Source organism: Podarcis bocagei, assembly GCF_964188305.1.
Source record: "Podarcis bocagei genome assembly, chromosome: 8".
NCBI lineage: Eukaryota > Metazoa > Chordata > Lepidosauria > Squamata > Lacertidae > Podarcis > Podarcis bocagei.
The window spans coordinates 61025976-61049763 of record NC_138133.1 but is presented as its reverse complement, the minus strand read 5'-3'; the positions used below and the strand labels follow the sequence as shown (position 1 = coordinate 61049763).

The following is a 23788-nucleotide window of genomic DNA, read 5'->3' as shown; positions in this document are numbered from 1 at the left end:
GGATCTGTAGTAAACAGCAGTTTAAAAGTATTCCAAGAATGTGCCATGCACACAAGTATGCATGTTATACCTAAACTGGGCTGGTGTTTAATATACATGGAATAATTCTAGGCAAATACAAATCTGGGCTGTCGGTTATCTAATCACCATCTCAGAAAGTCTTTCAGCTACATTTCCCCTTTTGATGATTTTACAGGAACTGATTTGAGGGGTGGGGATTATATCCACCAATCCCCCACTAAACATAGAGTAAATAGTACGAAACAACAAGTAAGTCCGTCCAGGTAATCTTAACAGTTGCACGCCAACTGTCAGAAACAATGACCACAATACACAACAACTGTAATATAAATCTTTTAGTTCTTAGCTGCTTATCATCAAGGTTATATCAGAGGAAGTTGAGTTGTGCTGTGTGTACATTAATGAACAATAAAATGTTAGAGTTGCTGTATGCATCAGGTGCTTGAAGATATACGAACTTTATTAGTATAGCATCTTCAGCATCAAAGTGGGCAGGGCCCCCCTCTATTTTGTGCTCTAGACTATGTACACTAACCTAAAATAGTATTTTTCTCCCTCCCCACTACAACATAAAATATTTCAGCCCATTTTATAAATGAAATTAAAGCTTAAGCTCTTTGTTTCACATCTGTCCTTAAGCACTAATAAATGAACTCAGTTTCCTTCTGCAATACAAACATCACGAAAAATAACAAAAAGAAAGCAATTTTTAAAAGTTGTTATCATATGAGTTCATAAATACGCACCTGCTAACCTGCTTAGCATGTTAGATTCTGTCAGCAATTCACAAGGCCAATGACTTGGATCATATAACTCCTCTTTTCTTCAGAACAAACGGACAATACACAGAAAACCTGCGTTACTAACCTCTGTATTCCTCCTGGAAAAACTCTTCTCTAAACTCTGCTCAGCCAAATTATAAAACCCACCTACAGCCAGCTTTGCTAATGAAAAGGGGGTGCTTTTCTGAACAATAGGAGAATTCCTTTGCATTTAGAATGCAGAGTTCCCATTAGAGCTAAGAATCAGAAACGCCAGTTTACCTCTGTTTTTTTAATTGATATTGTCCCAGCCCTCTTCTACGGTCCAGTGAGACAGTGTTTGTGAAATGATTAAAAAGAACGTGATCTGATCAAGAGGATAGAAGAATGGGAAAGGAATGCTAGGTTAGCCACAGTGCAAAGTGCTGGGAAAGAAGACCAAGAGACTTCTTAGCCTATTGTTTTTATTCCCATCTGCTCTTTAGACATCTTAGAACACTTTGATTATTTATTTACCCTGCTAAAAATGGGTTAAAAGTTGCTCACTTATATCAGAATTTGGGAACAAGTTGCAAATCACACACACACACACACACATGCACGCAGACACGCACATGCACACACATATATAGAAAATAAATAAAAATCCTTGAATTATATCAAGTTTCCAAAAGGTCATCACTGTCTCTGCTGTGGCCTTTTCCCCATCCCAGATCCTCTATCAATATGTCATAGTGAGTTAGGCAAAGACAAAAGAGAGGCTCAGTGTGAAAACTGCACATATATCTAATCCTGACAAAGCAATGAATAGGCCTTCACAAGTATAATTATACTTGTTTATTTGTTACCACGTACGGAGAGCTGATGAAAAAATCCATCAAAGTGGTATTATGCAGACACCAAGAGCTTCTTTTCTTTGGTTGCTAAAGCCACATTGAGGCTTAAATTCCTTATTGTTAAATTCAGAAGAAAGGGGGGGATTTTGGTTAGACTTTTTTTGCATCAGTTGCTGACAGATCTTTTGTATACAGCGCTGTATTATTAGATCCATTAGCTAGAGGCTTGCTCACTCAGCTCACTCATTTTAGACCATACAGGAATCCATAATTATAAAGTACTGTACAGAGTACCTTTTAAACAGGGTGTGGCAGGCATTTGGCTGACCACAAGTCAAACAGATTTAAAAACAGTCCATTTTCTCACAGTTTGGGTATTTAGAATATCCAAAGACAGGTAAAACTACCTGCACAAAAGTAACGAATGTGCATTCTGAGAAAAATGTTAAGTGTCGGACTGCATATTGTTTTAGATAGTACAAAATATAGTAGAGAGAAAACTTACCATGCTGCTTCTATAATGGAATTCTAGCCTAGCTGCATGTGGGAAGCTTTCTGTGCATCCATCTAAAACATGCTTCCAGCACATGAACAAAAACCCTGAAGAACCAAAGTAGCCATTGAAGCAACTGCAACATACTGTGGCAGTTGTATGATACAAGGAAAACATTTTTCAGACCAAAAGTACTAAGTAGCCATTACACTCAAACAGACCCTAAATCAAACAGCTTTACAATAGTATGATTTGAGGGTCCAGGGTTGGGGGAAGGGTGCCAAATATGCTCCCCCCCCCACCCCTTCACAGAACAGAATTATATCAAAGTAAAAGCAATATGCATAGTTAATGTCTTTGTGAGCTTTCCAATTTAAAACAGAAAAGCTGTAATTTTTCTTTGCTGGCAATCTGGAAACACTCTGGAGTTAATTACAGCTGATTCAAAGTGAACGACACAAACAAAGACCAGTCTATGTCCAGACAATTATACTGCATTAACCAGCTTAGAGCTTCCTGCTGATGTTTCAGGGCTCTTCTATTACACCCTTCTACCTTCCCAGCACGAAAGAAAATGCTTCTGCAAGAAGGAATTAATGAAGAGAACTGCAAAAGAATGTGTGACGACCTCTCCTGACACGGCAAAAACTTTCCACCCATGTCACGACAAAGGGGAGAAGGTAATTAAGTTTGAATAAAGGGATGTAACCAAATATACTGTGCACTTAAAATAGCACTTTAAAAAGAAAACTAGAAAAGTTTGCAAACTGAATCCCAGACTGGCTGTTCAATCACTATATTGTTTCAACGCATTCTCCTTTATCATTCTTAAAGGCTATCTTTGGGATTTTTAATGCTAATATTATAATGCAAGCTCATGTGACTGACGAGCTCTTCCTCCCTCTCCTGATAGTTTCTTTGTTTTATATACTGAAGAATCAGTGGGAGAGCATACACGATAGGAAGATAACAGGCTTTGGAATTTTTAATTTAATTATAAGACTGAAATACCATTGCTTTAGTCTCCTGTATTTTCTCCAACGGTTTCCATTAAACCACAGCAATTGCTCTCCCTTTGGGGCAAGACCAGCAGCTCTCCACTAATCAAACTACTGCAGAGTATGCCTGATTTCTCCTGAGAATCATTTTATAACAAAGGCCTTATTTCTTATATTATCCTTGAAAACATTTAACCTGCAGATTCAGAGTTCAAATCATGTGGCTTGGTCATTAATATTTCACAGTGACGTCAGTCCAGAAAGTGAATCATGATAATTGACAATATCTCTTTCTCGTGTTCCTTGTTTAGCTGAAGCTCTGGCATTACAAATGAAGTCTAAATACCTAACCTACAGCTAAAAGTCTGGAGTTTTGAAAACACTTCATAGAGCAAAGCAACTTTTTCTCATTTCTTTCTTAGACAAAAGGGCACCTGAACGGCAGTGACCTAGTGAGCTTTAAGCAGTAATCACTTTCCTTTGTCTTATCTATGCAAAGTAGGATTAGGGTTACAATGATGACTGCTTAATCCCTTTGATTTTCCTTTACTAAATAAATATTAATCTACAAATCAATCAAGCCCTTTATTGTATTGCACACAACATACTCCATGAAAGGTTATGTAAATTACAGTCATTTTTACAAGCATGTTCTGAAAAGAGCTCCATGTTTCTCTTTTCACTCCAAGATCTGTATTAGATTTGAAAGTTCAAGTTAATAATCCTGCCCAACACAAAAGCTTAAGCACCACAGGATCAATTAGGTCTTATTTATTTCCTTTAAAATCCACTACATTTATTATTTTGGAATTTATTGGTCACATTTACTATGTTTATTCAAATATCAATGACCTCCATTTGTAAAACCGTCACAATTTAATCTATTTCATTGCATCCAATATTAGTATACATCATATACTGTGCTGCCCAATCCTAATCATATTTACTCAGAAGTACATACCACTTACTGAGAAGTAAGTACCACTGACATAAACAGAATTTGCCATCAAGTAAGCATGCATAGGGTTGAAGCTTTAAAGGACGTTAACAATTGTACACGTTAAAAGAGAAAATATATTGCTTTCACCTGTCACTTAAATTAGCAATCTTCTGTGCTAAACATACATACTAAGACATAGGTTCCATTTGGTTGAGTGAGGCATGTATCTGAATACATATGTTTAGGGTCAGAATGAACAAATAATTGATATCAGAAGCTGAAACAGCAACGCCTTCATATCTGTATTTACTATGTAAATATGAGACCATAAATATTTTGACATAATTGTCTATTGCCACCCTAATATACTTTATAAATATCATAAACTCTTTTATTCAAAACCATTCTTGCAGATTTGATTAGGCACACAGGTTAAATTTACTAAGACTAATAATACACAGAAGAAGAAAATACTTTTTAAAGCATTTAGTGCTATATAACAATGCTGTAGTAGTTTTCTTCCAAAAAATAATCATCAGATATTTAAGTAAGCACTGCAATTCTTGCATAATTAGCAATACTAGTAAAGATCATAATGCAGCAGAATATAGAAGAGGCTTTTAAGTACAATACAGAAGATTGTACAAAATGAAAGTAATGATACCACTTATGACTGGAGCATTGCCATACTTAAGGAGCAAGTCCACAAGGAACTGTTCCTGTAGAGTCCCTAGAAATGAATGGGAGTTGTGTTCAATGGCACAGGTTTCAGTAGAACTTAACATATGCCACTGTGCACTGGACTGTAGCATTCAATATGATTTCATATTAGACATCTAGCCTGTCACTAGAATAAGGTTTTAAACAAAGCTTAGCCATTCATAAGCCACCTATTGTTCTAGAATAATCTAGTGGCAAATTTTGTTTGGATAGTGAAAGATCAGCTGGGACATTTGTTTTTATTATGCAAAGCCTCTTGTCATTTTTTTCCAGCGCAAGTTAATTTGACTGCTCTGCATAAGTGAAGTGAACAATTCAGTAATTAACTTTTGTGTTTTAAAATGTATGAACTTTAATTAGTTTTCATTATAAACAAACAAACGTCAGCCGTAATTATGAGCTCCTTGCTTTAACTACATATTATCCCTTTTCAAACAAACTTGATGTCAGACAAATTAAAATCAAGGAGCCAGCAATTTTGAGTTGAATTTTACATGATCTGTCAGTAACTTGATTACTTAACTTCAATATCATTACATGAAAAGTATTTCTGTAAAAATAATTACAAGAATTCCAACAGGAGACAGATTTAATTGTATTGATTCAAAAGATACATGCATATAAGGACTGCATTTAAGCAGCAATGCTATCTTAAATCTACAGTTACCATTCCAATGAAAATAAAAATGCCCGGTTTATATAAAAAAGACCATTTTAGAGTGATATCTGCTACTACCAGATACAAAGCTAACTAAAATAGTTCTTTAGCCCATCATCCTTATACTTTAAGCAACAAAATATCAATGTGCAACAACTTCAAGGCATAAAGACTTGGAGGTTTATTTACTGACTAGTGTATCTATTAAGACTAGGAACAAGTGGAGCTGTCAGGGCATAATGAAGGTAAATGATTAGTTAGCACTGAGGCTGAGCTCTTCTTCAATGCAATAAGAGTTAATTAAAGTTTACCACCAAGCATCAACCAAAGCAGGATGTTGATCAGGTTTCAGCATTAAGTGCAAACAGACAATGGTTGGCAGCAATTAGCACAGCTATCAAATGACATGCAACAATAATTATACATTTAAAACATCCCAGTGTCTGGTGGGGAAGGAGAATCTAATCAGTCCCCTTTGACTATGCATACCAAAAGAACAGGAAACAGGTATCAGATATTTCACACTGTAAATCAATAGAACTGAACATACACACCCAAAAAGTACACAAGTATGGTATCTGAAAATAACATGAAACAGAAGAAATGTAGAGACTACTTGTAACAAAGGTAAGTTCTAGTTCGACAAAATAAATTACTCTGCTGATAGAGTTCAAAATGGCACATAAGAAGGCAGGCAAGTGATTAAGGTTTAAAGACCATTGTGGCAATTTTATTCAAAACTCCTACACGAGAGGCAAGGTAACTTGGCAGGTCCAGTTCTAGCTGTTAAAGCTCACTGTCACAGATGGAACATTCTTGAAAACACAGCATCTAGATACACAACCAAAGAAACCTACACTAGAACATAGATATTACATCTGGTTGGAATCAAGGGCATATTGCATGAACAGAAATACTTTTTTACTCATGCAAGGTGCTCCCCCCCCCCCCAATTTTACTGATTCCTTCATCCCACTGCAGCTGGTCAAACCATATCACACACTATTCACAAGAGTCTCCTCACCCTCAAAAGTAAATTTTCCAGGGCAGTAGGGAACTGCATTGAGGAGGATGGAAAAAAGTTTCATTGTACAAGTGAAACTCTGATTGCACTTCTGGTTCCAACTAAGCCATCTCCCAAGGTGCTGTTGCAAGCCGTTTGCTCACAAATGCATGCAGTCAGAATCTTACTTGCTCTTAATCCTACTTGCTCTCAAACCTGTTTTTTCTTTCAAACCGCTTGGCTTAAAAAACCCTAAAAAACCCTCTCTGCTTTTCACCCCTAATTATTGTTATTCCAACTATAAACAAGGTAGGACACAATCCACCTTTAGGCTCAGTTGCCAAAGCTAGTCCCTTTCTCGAATGAGGTGTTAGATTGAGTAGTTGCCAGCAATTCCAAGCACTATTGGGTGGAAATGATTTTCTGAATTCATTTCAATCTGGATTGTTGCCTACATTTGGAGCTGAAACTGCCTTGGCTGCCCTGATGGGTGACCTGCACTGAGAAAGCCAAAGGAAATGCAACTCAGTTGATTATTCTGGATCTATTGGCATCTTTTGACACCAGTGATCATTGTATTCTTCTGGATAGGTGCTCTGGATTGGGAACTGAAGACATTGTTTTTCAGTTGCTGTTGTCCTACCTGGAGGCTGGATTACAGAAGCTGGCATTGTGGGATGTCTACCCAATAACTTTAATATTAGGGGATGTCTAAGGATTCATCTGCCCCTTACGTTGTTCAACATTTATAGGAAAGTGTTGAATGAGTATTATAGAGCTGGATGTCATCAATATGCTGATGACCCAAGCTCTTTCTTGTCCAGCTGAGTCAGGTGAGGCAGAAGTGCCAGTCTGATATTTAGAAACAAAAGTAGAGTGGGCAAGGGTCAATAAATGGACACTTAGTCCTGAGAAGATGGAGGTGATCAGCAGTGGAGGTGATCAGCAGTGTGTCTACCCAGGCAGCCAAGTGTGAATTATGCTGTTCAAGTAGCCCCAGTGGCATAAAGGATCTTCTATCATTTGAGGCTGATAAGCCAACTGTGATCCCTCCTAGTCAGAGATAGCCTAACCACAGTTGTTCATGACCTGGAAACTTCACAGGTGGCTTACTGCAAAGGGCAGCATTTGAAGACAGTTTGGAAACTGCAGCTAGTTCAGAACACTGAGCTAGGTTGCTGTCCACTGAGATCTTTCACCAGAGTTCTTTTTCTGGGTTTCACTGCTGTCTGACATGCGGCAGGTGGCAACTGCAGAGGGACCCTTTTCGAGATGGTTCCTCTCCTGAAAGAGTCCTGCTTATAGACCTCACTACTGTCTTTTACTCACCAAGGAAAACGTTTCTATTTTCTAGACTTCTAACAAGTCTTTAACTTCTTTAAGCATTCTTTAATGCAATTTTATCATTTATTTCAGTTTGCTGTCTTTTTCAGTTTTGTTGTTTTAGCTCATTGTTTTGATTTGATGTTTGAATGCTTTATTACTATCATATCATAGCTTAGATTATCCTCCCCCCCTTCCTACACTGTTGACCATCTTGAGAACATATCTGTGTTGAAGGAGAGCAATATAAATTGTGTTAGTAAATAAATAAATACACCATTTGTGTGGTCATTATGTTGGTCTCAACAAAAAATGAGGATACAGATTTGCATACAATTTGCATATGCTTGTGTGTGGTTGTGTGAGTGCTGATAAACACACATTTGTAAACAATTACTGTTATTTAAATACAAAATATCTCATCATAGTGGAATAGATTCTGACTGGGTGACCTATGTGCGTGCTCAGTCTGCTGTTCTGGAGCTCACTTTTGATGGGCAACTTCCAAGCCTCCGCTTCTCCTTCTTATTGTTATTGTTATGAACACTATTGTGAGACAAAGGTGGCTAAATATTCACCATCAAGTTCCAGACATTCAGCTCTGACCATTCTTGAATGTATCTTCAGTCCAGAGGAGTGGAAAAGTAACCATCAGAAAACCATTCAGTAATAAGAATGAGGGCTAACCAGATGAAGCTATCTACTGCTGGCTAGCCTAACAAACATTATTTCAACTCAGCCCAAAGAATATACTGTACTCAGAACTGCTCAATGGTCACAAATGTTTGAGAAACAATCTACATGAAAAACTCCTGTAGATGCTTTATCATTTGATCTCTGCAACAAGGTTGTCACATTCTTTTCCATCAAGGCTCCTATGCTTTCAACTACTGAAATTCTAAAACCTTGGATAATTAGTCACTGCTGAAGAATAAATCACACTTAAGAGCTACCACAGCTGCATGCTCCTGGCGCTGTGCAGTTGTGAATATGAAGGAAAGGTGCATAACTCCAGGACAGTGCTTATGTGTTTCCACTACCAAATAATCACCATCTGAACTGCCACTTTACCTGTCACATTTCAAATGGCAAGCCTAGGAATTAGCATTTGGGCCCTGACAAAGGCGGCACACAATTCACATTAGTTAAAGGTAAAGGTCCAGTCGCAGACAACTCTGGGGTTGCGGCGCTCATCTCGCTTTACTGGCCAAGGGAGCCGGGTCATGTGGCCAGCATGACTAAGCTGCTTTCGGCAAAGCAGAGCAGCACACGGAAACGCCGTTTACCTTCCCACTAGAGCAGTAACTATTTATCTACAGTGGTACCTCAGGTTACAGACGCTTCAGGTTACGCGATTTCAGGTTGCACACTGCACCAAACCCGGAAGTACCAGAGCGGGTTACTTCCAGGTTTCGGTGCTTGCGCATGCCGCACTTTGCACATGCGCAGAAGCGCCAAATCGCGACTCACGTGGCGCTGTGGGTTGCGAACGGTGCAGGTTGCGAACGTGCCTCCCGCACGGATCACGTTCGCAACCCGAGGTTCCACTGTACTTGCACTGCGTGCTTTCGAACTGCTAGGTTGGCAGGAGCAGGGACCGAGCAACGGGAGCTCACCCCGTGGCGGGGATCCGAACCGCTGACCTTCTGATCGGCAAGCCCTAGGCTCTGCTAGAGAATGGATAGATACTGAGAGCTGCTTCACACTGAAAAAATAAATGGTCAAAAAGGTAGTGTACGTGACTTGAGCTTCTTCTTTCCCTGCTTCTGTTATGACATAGGAAGTAGGGTGGGTTGCCCCTACTGCTTTTTTGTAACATACAAGTCAGCCTTAAGAAGGCCAATCTCTCAACTGCACTGGAAAAAGAGTCTGGGCTCCATTGGAGCCAGATGAAAGCTGGTTTGCAACATAAAGAAAGGGAGCTACACCATGGAAATGTTTAGATACTGTGAATTAAAAATTCAGAGAGAGAAATATCCATAGGAAGTAAGAATGATAAATGTCATTCAACTCTGATGGTTCTTTTGTTACACTACCTCCCACAGATGTCCTAATAGAATTAACTCTCAACTGAAAGCTGAAAAGTCACTAAGATGCAGTTTCTCAGAATGTAAAAGATATTCTGCATTTTAACATGATGGCATAGAGCTAACTAAACTAAACAATTGCTAAACTGCAATAAGATCAGGCTGTGATGTTGGATATCAGTCATTTTACTGGAATGTGTAAATTTGCATCACTAAATTTAGTTAACACAATGCCTCACTATTTTACAGTTATGGGGCTGCAGCCGAGGGCTGTGTGACAGAAATTATCCTTTCTCCCCCCACCCCTCAACAACAAACTTCATTTTCCCAACTAATTCTGTTATGCTAGGGATTTGTGCACAGAGTTTGCTAATCCAAGTATTTCCCTAGAGCTGCATTTAAGCTATAGCCCACTCCCAGCACAAAAGTGTCTCCAAAAGCCCTTTCGCCCCCTTCAGCACTCATACGCTCATTGGTCCTGACATTTTCACTTCAGCCATGACAAATGAGCTGATAGCAGTGATCAGATTGCACACAAGTACTGCTTTATCTAAAGACATATCATTAACTCTCATCACTATCTTCCACTATGATTCTTCTTTTGTTAAATTTGTTGTGAAAATGCAAGTCAGTTTTAACGTATCTAAACCTAAGTAAACACAAATAAGCTTCACTAAATAAGAAAAGGGCAGATATGGACAGGATCAGAACATGACTACTATTAACTAAATGTTTCTCAAGGGACTTAAGTAACTGTACTCAACCTCTGCCCTAGTGCAAACATGCCAGTTAAAAGTCTTCTAAATGTCCCTTCCCCCATTTTTAGAGACACATAAATAAAGTGAATCAATCAAACATGCCTAGTAAATTAGGGAACCAATTTTCTGACTCTTAGGATGACACTAGCTATCTTTTTGTGATGTAACTTCACTTGCATTTTCTATAAGTAAACTTTCTCATTCCAGCTTTGGTAAAATCAGTTTATCCCTCTAAATTAGCAATTGCAGCACCAAAGCTAAAACGTTATGAAAGAAAATCACTAGGTCCAGAATAAACAGAGCAATTTTTCCATCAAGGCAGAAGAACCTAAGTCCCAGTTACAGAGTTCTCATTGAATCTAGAAGCTTTGCAAAGTATTTGTTGTAACTTCTCCTAGCAATTCAACTGAGAATAAACATAGAGACAGAGTCAACTGTAACACAACAGATCTTGGGAATGGAGGTCATGCTTTGAGGTAAAGTGCTATTCACTTCTGGACCATGCAAGAAGCTCTTTATCCCTGTTCTTATTGGAATCAGTTCCCCTTACTAGAGCAAGAACAAAGCCAAGTGCTCATGTGTGGTTTATGAATAAATCAGAGGTGAGCCACTTTAAGTGCCGCCCGTGATTTTCCTGTTGACAGTGAGCACTTAAACAGGCTTCTAGGACCAGCAACTCCTGGCAATTCTTAATAGTTCCTAATCTGCACCCTGCTTCATTTCAGACAAGAAGTGATTCACCCTATTTTTCCTCAAGTCTTCACCTCTTGAATTACTTTTGTGCCACCTTCCTAGAAGCAGGACTGTCCCATTTCACATGTCAAAACTGCATAAATAAAGCAGATCTTATATAGGAAAATCAACTACTGCTAGTAAAATAAATAAATACTATGAATTGCAGCCCATGTAATTAACAAACTATTATACCACTTAAAATTTCAGTCACAAACTATGCTAACATTTCTCATAATTCTTGAAATATCGAAGAATGGATATTGTAAATTCTTTTAATGTACTACTGTCAACTGCTTTTAAAATCGAATACAACATCTTGAGAACCCTATGTTTTAAATAACAAAAATGAAGAGTCGGGACGAATGTTAACACGTCAGAAGATAGTCTTTAATTTACAGCATTGATGACTAGGGCAAACTATTGCAACATACAAGAAATGAACAGAATGCTCTGAGCTCATTTTATGGTATTTGACAACACCACTGATTTTAAGAATTAAGGTTCAGCACTGTAGTAATAAAACGAATGTTTGTATTTTAAGTTTTTACATCTTAAACTATGATATTGAACTGCCTCTAAAACATAAAGTATACTTTCAGAATGTAGCCTTAAGAGCTTTACTTCCCAAGGGTTTTATCACATATACAACAAACTGACCATCCTCATCATTTTGGCCCATGATTTCCTACATTTCATAAACTTTACACCACTGTGATGAATCAGAAACTGAACAGAACCTATCAAGGAGAAGCTTGAAGTTCCAACTGCATGAAAAAGACATCCTGATTCAACTATAGTAGATCAGAGTTTCACTTCAGTGCTACAAATACCGTTGACAGATCAAAGATTAAAAATAAAGGGACTTCACCAAGAATGTGCTTCATCTTCTTCAGAGTGCTGTAGCATTGAGAAAGAAGGGCCACCAATTCTATTCTATTTGACTGAGTAAGAAATGAGACTAAACGTGAGGCCTAACTGTGTCTCATGGACATGGCTGTAGCAGAGAGCCCAGACGTAAAAGGTCAAACAGTGAAAGTTGTTCTGCACTTTCACCTAGATTTAACAACAGAGCAACTCTAGAAAAGTTTGGTTTTCTTTGTTGTTCTGAGTCCTTTGTATCTTGACCTCAAATTGGATGCAACAGAGAAGACTCTGCCTTTGAAGTTGTAAAGCAGATAAAGACCCAAAGAGGTTTTCCCATTAATTTTATGGTTCTTAATTCATTCATGCTTTGGCAGTATTTTGCTAGCCACATTTTTCTTTGCTTTGTGTGTGTAACAGTGCTTATTGTTACAAGTTATATTTTCAAAGTTTGTTCTGAGTCCTATGGGGTAACTAATCCTATTGTCTTGATTACTTTTTAAAATTTTGTGCTGTCGACACTTCAGATTTCTCGTCAGCCGATGCTTGTAGTCATTATCTTCACAGAACTCTAGCCCAATGGTTGCCATCAATTTGATTTGAACTGATTTTATAATGAATTGATTTTAGAATGCTGTATTATTTTACTGTTGTTAGCTGCTCTGAGCCCGCCTTTGGCTGGGGAGGGCGGGATATAAATAAAATTTTATTATTATTATTATTATAGTGGGATCTAGGACTGCCAGCTTTTTCTTGGCTCTACTCCTGTGCCACTGAGAGCAACTATGCATTCAGTTAAGTGAAGTTTTTCCTCACCATTTTATCTCTCTGCATGGGAAAAACTCAAGAAGACCATTTTTGTGTTCTCTTACAGAAACAGGACCAAAATCAAGTAGGATCGCAAGCTAGGTGTGGAGTATTGGTGAATCCACCAAAAGTAACGGCCGCTTACCTGCCAGATGGAGGGAAGTGGCAGTTGTGGTCTGGCATGGCTGCTGCTGTAGGACAATATTTTGGCTTCAGCATGGCTGAGGGAGGATACCATGTCCTCCTGCACTGGCCGTGCTGGCTGCTGGGGCTTGCCTGAGATTGCAGTCAATCACAAGTGAACGTGGGGGCACAGTTTAGGGAGTGGGACAAAGGGAAAACTGCTTCCCTTTAGTCTGCTCCCTGGTTATAAAAGCCAGCCATGCCCAGGCCTCAGCCTCAGTCATATAGGCCCACAATCTAGTCCTACATCGCAATACTGTATTACAAAAAGATGTAGAAGGCAAAGTGAATCTCAGTGATTCTAAATTGACTTCTAAATTCAATTATTATATTGTCACATACTAGGTTTACACTAGCATGAATGAACTGAATTTACAGCTAAAGAAGCAGGCTTTTGATTTTAATTAATTTTTCACGGCCTTTTTAGACTTGAACTAAGCATACAAAAGTTAGTTTAAAGGCAAAACATGTCCTAAATATCATGTGATTTTATGTTGTTTTACAATATACAAATGAACTGCCACTTCCATTTATATGACAAAGGTGTCTTTCCAGTGTCCACATAGTTCATAGGTGAATGAAACCTTCTTATCGCTACCTGAAAAATTGTAAGTTTCTATTCCATTTCATTTTGATCTGGAACAATATATAAATAAATAAATGCAGGTTATCAACTCAAATAGGATTCGCCTAAGAATGATGTGGTGGCACTTTTACTAACCCAATCAGAAGGAATTAAAAGCATATTTAAAAAAAAATCAACATCCTAGAAGACCTTCCTATATTGGAAAGTTAGAGGGAGGATAGAGGCCTACTACAAGGTTGCAGTTGACAGAAAAGCAACATGGTGGCAGAAGAAATAGTGGATATTTTGCATATTGCAAGGATGCCTTCCTGCACACTGTACATCTTAAGGCTGGTGTTGAAACTTTTCCTTTCTAACCTATGATCGAAATACTGGTATATATATAGCTAGCTGCTCATTAAGAAGAGAGTTAGGCTGCATTGGCAGTGGTCAGCATTGCAGACTCCCAAGCCAATATAGTATGGAACAGCCTCTTGCGTCCAAGCTTTGTGGCAAGAAAGACCAAGGGAGTAAAAAAGTGAATCTGTAAACACAGAGGATGGTATGTGTAATACTTAAATACTGTTGCAACTGCACACATTTTTATTCTATTAACACCTGGTACATCAAGCGTTAACTAACAATTATCCAGTGTTAACATACAATTGTCTGTATCCCTTGTCTCTGTTTCTTCCAATTTTAAAGGGTGTTTGTTTGTTTGTTTTGGATTTTCCGTCATGTATAAAGTTTAGGATAAAATATTGCAGAGATAGTAATCACTTGGCTACATGTTCAAATCTACATCATAATGTGAATATCTGAACTCCCCTACATAAACAAGAACTGAACTATTAGATCATAGAATAATAGAATTGTAGAGTTGGAAGGGACTCTGAGGATCATCTAGTCCAACCCCTTGAGGTGCAGGAATGTAGGGATCAAACCTGCAAGCTTTGTGTTACCAGCACTAGTCTAACCAACTGAGGTATCCAGTGTTGTACTGTCTTTCACTGATTAGAAAATGAACCAAACAGAAAACATTTGTCAAGTGGAAAACAAGCTAGAACTGATCCAGAAAACATAATGGGTTGACTCCTAGATAAGGTCTCCGCTGCAAGATGTCTAACCAAAGCGTATCTGTTCTTTCTTCTTATCTGATTCTTGTCTGTTTGCCAGAAACAAGGGAAATGATTCTTCAAAATATAGTCACGTGATTTAGTCGACGGTACACCTATAATCCAGCAAAGACCAGGGTTCAAATCCTAACGTAGTCATGAAGCTCAATGGATGACTCTCCCAGACTACCTCACGAGGGTGTTTTGAGAATAAAAGGAGTAGAGGGAGAACAGTGTACTGTATGCCATTTTGAGCTGCTTTGAGGATAGCTGGGATAGAAATGTCATAAATAAATTTAATGAGGTGATACTGGAAGGCAAGTGGGAAGAGAGAGAAAAATGGAAGAAGAAACCAAATTCATGATGCAATAATTGGGGGGGGGAGGCCCTCTGCAAGTGAATACTTCAAACATCTGACAAGAGTAATCTGTCCCTCCCCTAGCAGCCCACTAGGTGAGGATGAATAGGGAGGGAGGGAGAAGAGGTTGGCTTGCTCACATCTGTATTATTATTATTATTATTATTATTATTATTATTATTATTAACCTTCCTTTATCCAAATATCACAAGTGGTTTCCACAATAACCCCCCTGTCCATCCCTGTCTTTGGCCCCGCCTGCTGCTGGTATGTGGCCCACAACAGATTATCTATGCCATGATGTGGCCCTCAATAGAAAAATGTCCCCCTGCTATAGGGACTAATATTGCCCACCCAGTTCAGTGACAGCTATGAATATGTTATGCCTGCATGTAAAAAAATAATAATAATGTTCAGGCAGGTTTTAATCAGTTCCCAGAATTAGAAAAAACATGACAAACAAATTACATTACAAATATTTTTAAAGCTGAAAGCTCATTAAAAGGGATGTGCACATTAAATGTGTCTTAAAATAGTAAACATTTTGCTCATAAAACTCAGCTCAACCATTCTTCCAACATAATTCCTTTTTCTTCATATATTTTTTTAAGTATCTCCCTCTAGACAACTCTAGCATTCCAATCTTTTATGAATGCAAACTTATTAAAGCAAAAAGAACAAAAAAGACTTAAGAGAACACTGGAATAACAAAATAATAAAATGTGCCTATTACAGAAGACTGTAATACATCCATATTAATTGGCATACCCTAAACTTCTTTATATAGTCACAAGAAGTAGACATTTTTCTTCTATAAGGATGGCAAGACTTAGATCTATGAAGACTATTGAACCTGACCATTTCAATTTCCCCTTAATTATTATAGTAGTAAGATTTCAAAGCTAGCCATACATACAAACAAGAAGATGACCTCAGTTATACTCAGTGTGGTTTGCTTCTCAGTAAAAAAAGGTTTAAAATCTACTTACTTAGGAACACATTCTACTTTTCACAATAGAAGTTACACTTAACAGACATGGGCTGAACAGTTTGTATTTCACTCTCTATATTCTCATGCAACAAAATAATTTCCATGTACTGTACTCAGAAGTAAGTTTCAGGCTGAGTTCAGTGGGGTTATAAATGTACATGCATTCCTACTGGCCAGCCTGGATTTCTGCATCCTCAGTAAGAATGCAGATGTCCCATCCCATAAACTATCATGAACCATGTGTTAGCTAGCAATGGTTGGGAAACAACTAGTTAGAACATATGTCACTCGCTTAACAATATAAATTAATGTGTTTTAATTAACACATTTCCCCAAAGTTCTCAGAAAGCATCTTTTACTTTGAAGGTACATCAGTTTTCTTATTATTTTAAACTATGTTTCAAAGATCCACAAACATTAGCAATAAACATTTACAAAGTTATAAATAATTTTCCTGACATGAAAGCTTTATGAGTCATCTTAGATCAAACCTCTTCTGACAATAGTTCCATACTAAGCTGTCAACTTTCTGTTATTTACAAATATTTACTTACTTTGTAAATGTGCGATAGTCCACCAAACTAGTTACATATATTGGTTGTATCCAAGTCATACTCAGAGTAGATCCTTTGAAATCAATAGACTTCAGCCATGTCCATTGATTTAAATGGATCTACTTTATGACTTATTTGGATACAACCTATAATCCTCAAATTGCACACGCGCGCGCGCACACACACACACACACACACAGGTTCCTTGAACAAACACATAAGGCAAGTTGCTATATGGTGCATTCAAAAGTATTTTTCTCTGATGACTTCAAATACAATTACAGGGATATGAAAAAGATACTATTTTACATGCAAGCCAATAAATAATCATTTTTTCCACGCTACATCTGATTTACATATGTGCCATGGAACTAATTTTTAATTTGTAAAAGTGCATCAACACATAGAATACGTTAACTGTCCCGGTTACTGTTGAGAGCACATAATTAGAAGCACAGATCACATTGTCAACAGCTAACCAATTACAGTCATAGCTTTAGGCCTCCTCCTGGTCCCATTTAAGTCAATAGATATTTTATCACTGACTTTGCTAGGAGTAGGGACTGGGTCCTTAGTGACATGACTTACGACCCTACTGTAAACATATCAAAAACTGAGCACTAAAGCACACTAAGAATCAACCTGATTACAGCCTAATTTCTATCTAAAGTATTTTTTATCTATCGACAGGATCAAACTGATGCAATTCCTATTTTGTATCCTTGAAATGGTTACTAACCACTTAATACACAGTTCAAACACAGTCAAAAAAATTTAAAAGACAATTAAAACATTTATTAACTTAAAAACTATGCCTACATATAACAGCTTCAATAAACTTAGCTTATTGCTATTGTTTGATGTACACATTCCTCTGATTTAAAAATATATTTTTTCACCTTTGCCCCTCCCCAGAAGCAAAGCCCTGAGAAGACTCATACCCAATAGTCAATATTTGATTAGTCTGTAATGTTGCTACTACTTACAAACCTGTGTCTATCATCTTCTAGCAGCACCATTATCATACATATTCATCAGCATGATGATGGAAATTCAAGGCATCTTATAAAGTTGCTGAAATCTGAGCTTCTGCTTGTTTTCTCAAGTCTTGGACAAACATAACTTTAGGGAGAGCTGAGCAGAGGCATAAAGAAAGAGAAGCTTGCATTTTCATCTTCCTTTCATCTTAGTCATTCAGTCAACCATTCAGTGCCCTATTCAGCAGAGCTTTTCATTATGCAAAAAAATGCTAATCCTTTCCGATGCTTTCACACTTGTATAAACCCCCATTCCTTCCACTGAAAAGCAATTATATCAGTTTACCTTTCTGTCAAAAACAGGATTAATATTCCAAAACCCGAATCTCCTTTGTTTTTCTATCTTTTGCTTTAGGAAACTAGAGATTATTAGATGATGTTTTCCTTAGAGCAAGAATACAATATTTTAAATATGATTCTGTTAAGCTAAAGAAGAAAAGGGGAGGGGGGGACTTCAGTTGCTGCGGAAACTCCTTTCAATGACAGAACTGACCTTCCCTTTGCAGAGGCCTGAATAGAATGAGCCTCCACTCTGGTCTATTAATCAGAAACAAATTATGAAAGAATGTGGCTGGACTGGTTGACACTATCCTGTCTTGGGAGACTCAGTAACAGCCTAGTAACAATGTCCTCTTCATGGGTAATGAACAGCCGTGACAAATGGGGGCTGAGAAACTATTTATTTGCATATGCAAATTGTCACACAAAGGAAACATGTACAAACAAGTGTCATTGTAAGGTGGATTAGGCAAACAACGCTTTCTTTTTAGGACATTCTGCAGCCCAGAACATTAGTCAGCACAATTAAACCAGTCTCCATGGAGACTAATGAAATTTCACCATGGTATGAGTTAAATTAGATAGCTAGTTATGTGTTTCCACAATCCAACTTGAAATCCATTATTGTCTCAAAACAATGCAGTAATTGTGCCAGGCTGATCTTTGCCAGCTCAACAAGCTCCAAAGTTGACAATTTGCATATGTTAATATAATTAAGCACTAATTACATGAAACCTGTACATATTCACATGCACTTTCCCTGGGCACTTTTCAATTTGAACCTTGGCCAAGTCTTTAACCCTTTGAATTATTTCGGAATAGGGAAGCTCTGCCTTGTGGGTACAGCCCCAAGGCAGATGCAGGAAAAGCTCTTCATTTATAAATACAAAGCTTAACCTGGCTTCTCATATTTCCATCAACAGAGACAGAAAATATTTTCAAATATGCTGGGAGAGAAGGCTCTCTAAAGCCCCAGCATTGCTACATTTTAAAAAATGAAAGCACTCAAGATTAGGCTAAATAAAATGTTACAGATTCATTTATTGTCACTGTCATATGTTGAAAGTTCAAAAGGGGGGGGGGGAGAAGCCTGGATTTGATGTCAGTGCTGTGACAGCAATAAAAAAGGAATGAGAAGAGGAGAAAAAGAGCAGCTAGGAACTAATGAGCTTTACATAAATATATGCTGAAGCAATTAAGCAGTGTTAATTACTATGACAGCAGTTAATTGAATATAATTAGATATTTTAAGCCACTGACTAATGCACAGTTAAGATTAATTTTATTGAGATTAATTGTAAATAAGAATAGATTAACTGTGTTTTGACAGGCAAGGAGAAGCGCAGGACTCAGCAGAGACCCCCGAAATCATATATTATTTTAATGTCACACCTCAGAATCATCTCAATAAACACGACTTTTCAAACCCAGACAGGAATCTTGAAGAAAAACAAACAGCTTGCAAAGATTAAAGAGCCTTTTGTCCTTTTTTCATGTACATTTCTTTTAGCAGACTAAATTAAGCGAGTCTAGTGTATGTTTTTAGGAAGGAACATTTCACACTGAATGGAAAAAAATGTTCTATCACATACGAAATCAATGCAGCTGTGCGGAACTTGGTCCAGATGGTCTAAGCCTATAAAACAGCATCAAAATGATAGACAGTAGGGCCTTCCCAATATGCGATAAAGTCACAACCTTGTATGTGACCTAAATTTTCTGCCATGTAGGGTTTCCTCCTTGATCGCTCTCCATTTTTAACTAATCATGAATATTCAAAAGACCACTCAATAAAAACTACCAATGCACATCCACTTTAAAAGACTAACATCTCAGTAAAAGATCCCTTTTCTTAATTAATTCAATGCAACTAACATCACTCAGCCTCAATAGCAGACTTTTAATATCACTTATGTTAACTAGCTTAACATGCTTATTTTTAGATATTCTTCAAAGAAGACCTAAATAATACTCACTGCAAAATAATCCAAGCATGCTGCTGGTGGTGGGAAAAATGCATAAAAATGCTAACAAATCACTAACAAGAGAAAGAAGCCTCAATTGATTTCAAAATAAATCAATAAGTGATTAACACAATATTTTTAAAGCAGCACAATGTATATATCATATATATGCATATATTCAATACCTTTTTATCTCTAAATTGAAAAGGGTTTTACAGTATTGCGCATGCCCCTACATTGACTATGAACTTCTTTGCAAAGCCTTTCGTCTTTTAGAGCGAAAATCCAAAAATGGTCTGTGAAACAAGGCTACAACAAGCCATTCTGCAGTGAAAGATTTTAAATCATCCAGCCTCTTCTAATAGACTTGAGACTTATTGAGGTAGAAACCATAAAAAATGAAGAAGGGAAATTTAATCCCTGAAATATTGATTTGCACATTAATATCATATAGGCAGAGGGCAATTTGGCTTCATGGAAATGACACATTGTCGACCCTTGGTGAAGTCAGAGCCAATCTAACTGCTGAACATGTCTGAATCTCAAGAGTTATTAAGGGCTTCCCTTCTTGCCTATATGACTTTTCTCCAGCCTACCAATGCAATCTTAAATGTATTATCTTTAAGAAATAATTGTAAAACCTCAGGGGTTTTCCAGTTAATGGAAGGAAGGCTAAACCACATCAGATTCTGAAATGCAACATTAAACCCTTGCAATCAACAAAACCACCTCAATTCTCATCCATCCAGTGCAGGATCTAATACTGTTATTAGAGATAATCAAATTCCATTGTGTAAATTTAGGCTCATAGTCAGAATAGAAGCAGTAAATTCTGCAATATTAAACAGTGATTTTCTCAATAGTTCTTTACATGGTCTCTGCTGGTGAACAATAAAATCTTTATATAAACACAACCTTATGTCTATTGTGAAAGATACAAGGGATGTATTCCCTACAAGCTTGCATTTAAGGTAGTATCACTCCTAATCCTACCAGCAGGTACTACCACCACTGCTATTGTGACTTATACAGATGGTTTACTTGACCTTTCTTTGTTCTTTGAGTAGATTTCACTTCTGTAGATTTATAAGTATTCTATTTAATTGGCCCTATATGTTCGTTGCCATTAGAAGGAAAACAACCAAATACATGTTTACTTTGCAGAAACCCTTCAAAGCCCAAGGCAATGCCCATAGATGATGCTACAGCCACAGCATGTAGGTCCTACAGTATGAATATTCAGCCAGGCTCACTGAATAATCCAAGTGAGTCCCAGCTCTCAAGCCAGGTGCAAGAGGTTAAAAACAGCTGGCTAGCCATCTTTTATTCTGGTGTGCCTTCCTGCAGCCTGAAACAGCCTGATACAGATATACAGATAAACAGATATAGATATTTGCTGTTGTTGCAAGGATTGCTTTTTATTACAGTATTACAGTTACTGCAATTGTATTCTATTTTTTTCCTAGAATCCCATAGCACAGAAGAGAAAGAAATTCCTTCAAAGTAGCTTTGAATAGAAAATGGAAGAATCATATTTTTTTTAAAAAATATTTTTTTCTTTTCTTCTCCAACCCTCCAGTCCTGTTTATTTTAAGTCTTTTCCATTTCCCCCTTTCCTATCTAGCCTTTAAAAAGCAAAGTCCCTTCTCACTTGCCTTGTTCTGTCAGTTTTGTCAGTAAATAGAAAGTAAAACAAGGGTTGATGGCACTGAGAGTGTTACATACCCAGACTGTGTTTTTGCATTGCTCTCAATGGAAGCGATCGATGCCCATGTCACAGTGGTGTCCCAATCGCAGCCAAGTCTCTGCCTCAATCTAACCAACAACAGGCAGGGCTTCCAAGGCTGCTGCTCACTACCTCTTCCTTCCATCCATCCACTGAGACATCCACCAAACTCTCAAAGAGAGAATAAACTACAATCTGCTCTTCAACCACCGCTCCTAAGGATCGAGCCACTGGAAATCCTTCCAAAGGGGAAATCACAATTTCAAATATAAATATAGGAGATATTTATCCACCTTCAACATCATCAACCCTCTCCTTTTTTTTTTTCCTCCTCTCTCTCTCTCTCTCCCTCTCCTTTGCCAACTACCTGATCCTTGATTAAAAATGGAACAGGGTTAATAATAATATGAAAAAGGCGATCGGAATGGAGGAGAGGAAATGCAACTGTCAGATAGAGGGATAGTCAGACTTCCTGGGTGACCCTGGCGGGGTCTGGCTCAATGTAAATCCACCATCTTCAGCCTGGCAAGTTGTCTTTGGGTTGAGAGGCTTTTTTGTGGTGGGGAGGGCGGGAAGGGGGGGGGGTGTTATGTTTGCGATGTATGTCTTGGTACCTAAGGTGGAAGAAGAGGAGGAGGAGGAGGAGAACAGGAGGAGGAGGAGGAGGAGGGTGTGCGTTATTGAATGGGAGCGAAAAAGCCTCCTCGGGACGGCGCGGAGGCTGAACCCGGCTCGCGGAGCCTCCTCTCTCGGCTGGGCCCAGTGCCCCGAGCAGCCGGTGAGATCGAGACCCCCCTCCCCCTCCGGCTAGCAGGTAACAAAAGAAAGACATCAGCGTGCGCTCGGGGGGCGAGGGGCAGGGGGCTGGCGGGCGGGCGGGCAGGGCAGGGCAGGGCAGAGGGGCCACAAGCCGCCAGCCGCCAGCCGCCAGCGGTGGGGCAAAGTTTCCCGATCCCCATGTTTACAGGCGATGGTCAGGTTGCAAACGCAGGGAGGGGAAGCCGAGGCGCGCCTGCCATGGAGCCGCGGCGCAAGGAGGAGAGATGCACTCGAGGCGAGCCAGACCCGGAGCCGCTGCGGGAGAGGGCGAGGGGAGGACTGGGCTCACACACCGCATTGGGCCGGGTGGGGTGGGGTTGGGGGGGTGAAGAAAAGAAGCGATGGTTTATTTATACATTTAAAAAAGGAAGGGAAAAATTGGCCAGGGTCCGATTCCAACAACGCAGGAACCCCAACTAAAGGAGGGAGAGAGCGCAGAGGAGGGGAAGGGAAGGAGGAAGCCCGCGGCTGCCTTTTCACAAAGGAAAGCGGCGGGCGAAGCTGCCCCAGCCCCAGCAGGCAGCGGCGAGCGGAGCTCCTCCGGCGAGCCAGCTCCGCAGCCGGGTGTGGGCAGGCGGGGCGCAGCGCAGCGCGCTGGGGACGGGCAGCCCGAGGAAGCGAGCGGCGGTGCGCTCCTCTAACGGGCTCCTCGCCGCGCTGCCTGCCGAGGCACTCGCCCAGCCCGGCTGCCGCAAAGCACAGCACCCCGCATCTCCGGCGCGTACACACACACACACACCCAAACACACGCGGAGGACGGAGGGGCCCCTCGGAGCCCAGCGCCGCTCGCACACCCCGCGCATCGAAAGCCAAAGACGCGTCTCTGACCCCAAAGGCACCCCAAACTTTCCCCAGAGGCACCGCGCTCCGGAATCCGGGGTTAAAGGGGGTCGGAGGGGGAGAAGGGAAAAGGGAGGCAAGTACTTTTGACAGCCGTGTCGTGGTTCCAAATAAGACCATTGCCCAGCTCATTAAAAGAAAGAAAGGGAAAAAAGAGACACCACCGAAAAGATTCTCTTCCGCCAAAACGTCTAAAGTCCTTCACTTAATCCGAAAGTTACAGCGTGAAAAGGGGAAAAAAACAAAACCCCGGACACCCCCGCCCGAGCCCCATCCACCCTCCCGGAATTTAAAAGAAAGGGAGAAAGAAGGAACCCCTCCTCCCGTAAAGCGGTACCTAAAAATGGGGAAAGAGGTAAAAAAGGGGGGCGAGAAAGGGAGAGATAGAGAGGATCTGGGGATGGGAGTGTGTGTAT

At 39.3% G+C, this 23788-nt stretch overlaps 1 protein-coding gene and 1 long non-coding RNA gene across 10 annotated transcripts in view; one reads left to right on the top strand and one right to left on the bottom strand.

The window, feature by feature from the left end:
- Positions 1-23788, bottom strand: part of ZFHX4 (zinc finger homeobox 4) — a 185514-nt gene that overhangs the window by 161064 nt on the left and 662 nt on the right. The window contains exon 1 of one of the 8 annotated variants that reach the window (XM_081204235.1): positions 21713-22227. The exons of 5 other annotated variants lie outside the window; for them this stretch is intronic. The gene's annotated coding sequence lies outside the window, so the exon portion shown is untranslated. Of the gene's footprint in view, positions 1-767; positions 882-2123; positions 2296-21712; positions 22228-23788 lie in introns of those variants that run through there. 2 more of the 8 variants (XM_081204236.1, XM_081204237.1) reach the window with 2 other exon arrangements.
- Positions 22249-23788, top strand: part of LOC308593110 — a 36876-nt gene continuing 35336 nt past the window's right edge. The window contains exon 1 of one of the 2 annotated variants that reach the window (XR_014010731.1): positions 22249-22527. This is a non-coding gene — a long non-coding RNA (uncharacterized lncRNA). The remainder of the gene's footprint in view (positions 22528-23788) is intronic. The other variant, XR_014010730.1, reaches the window with a different exon arrangement.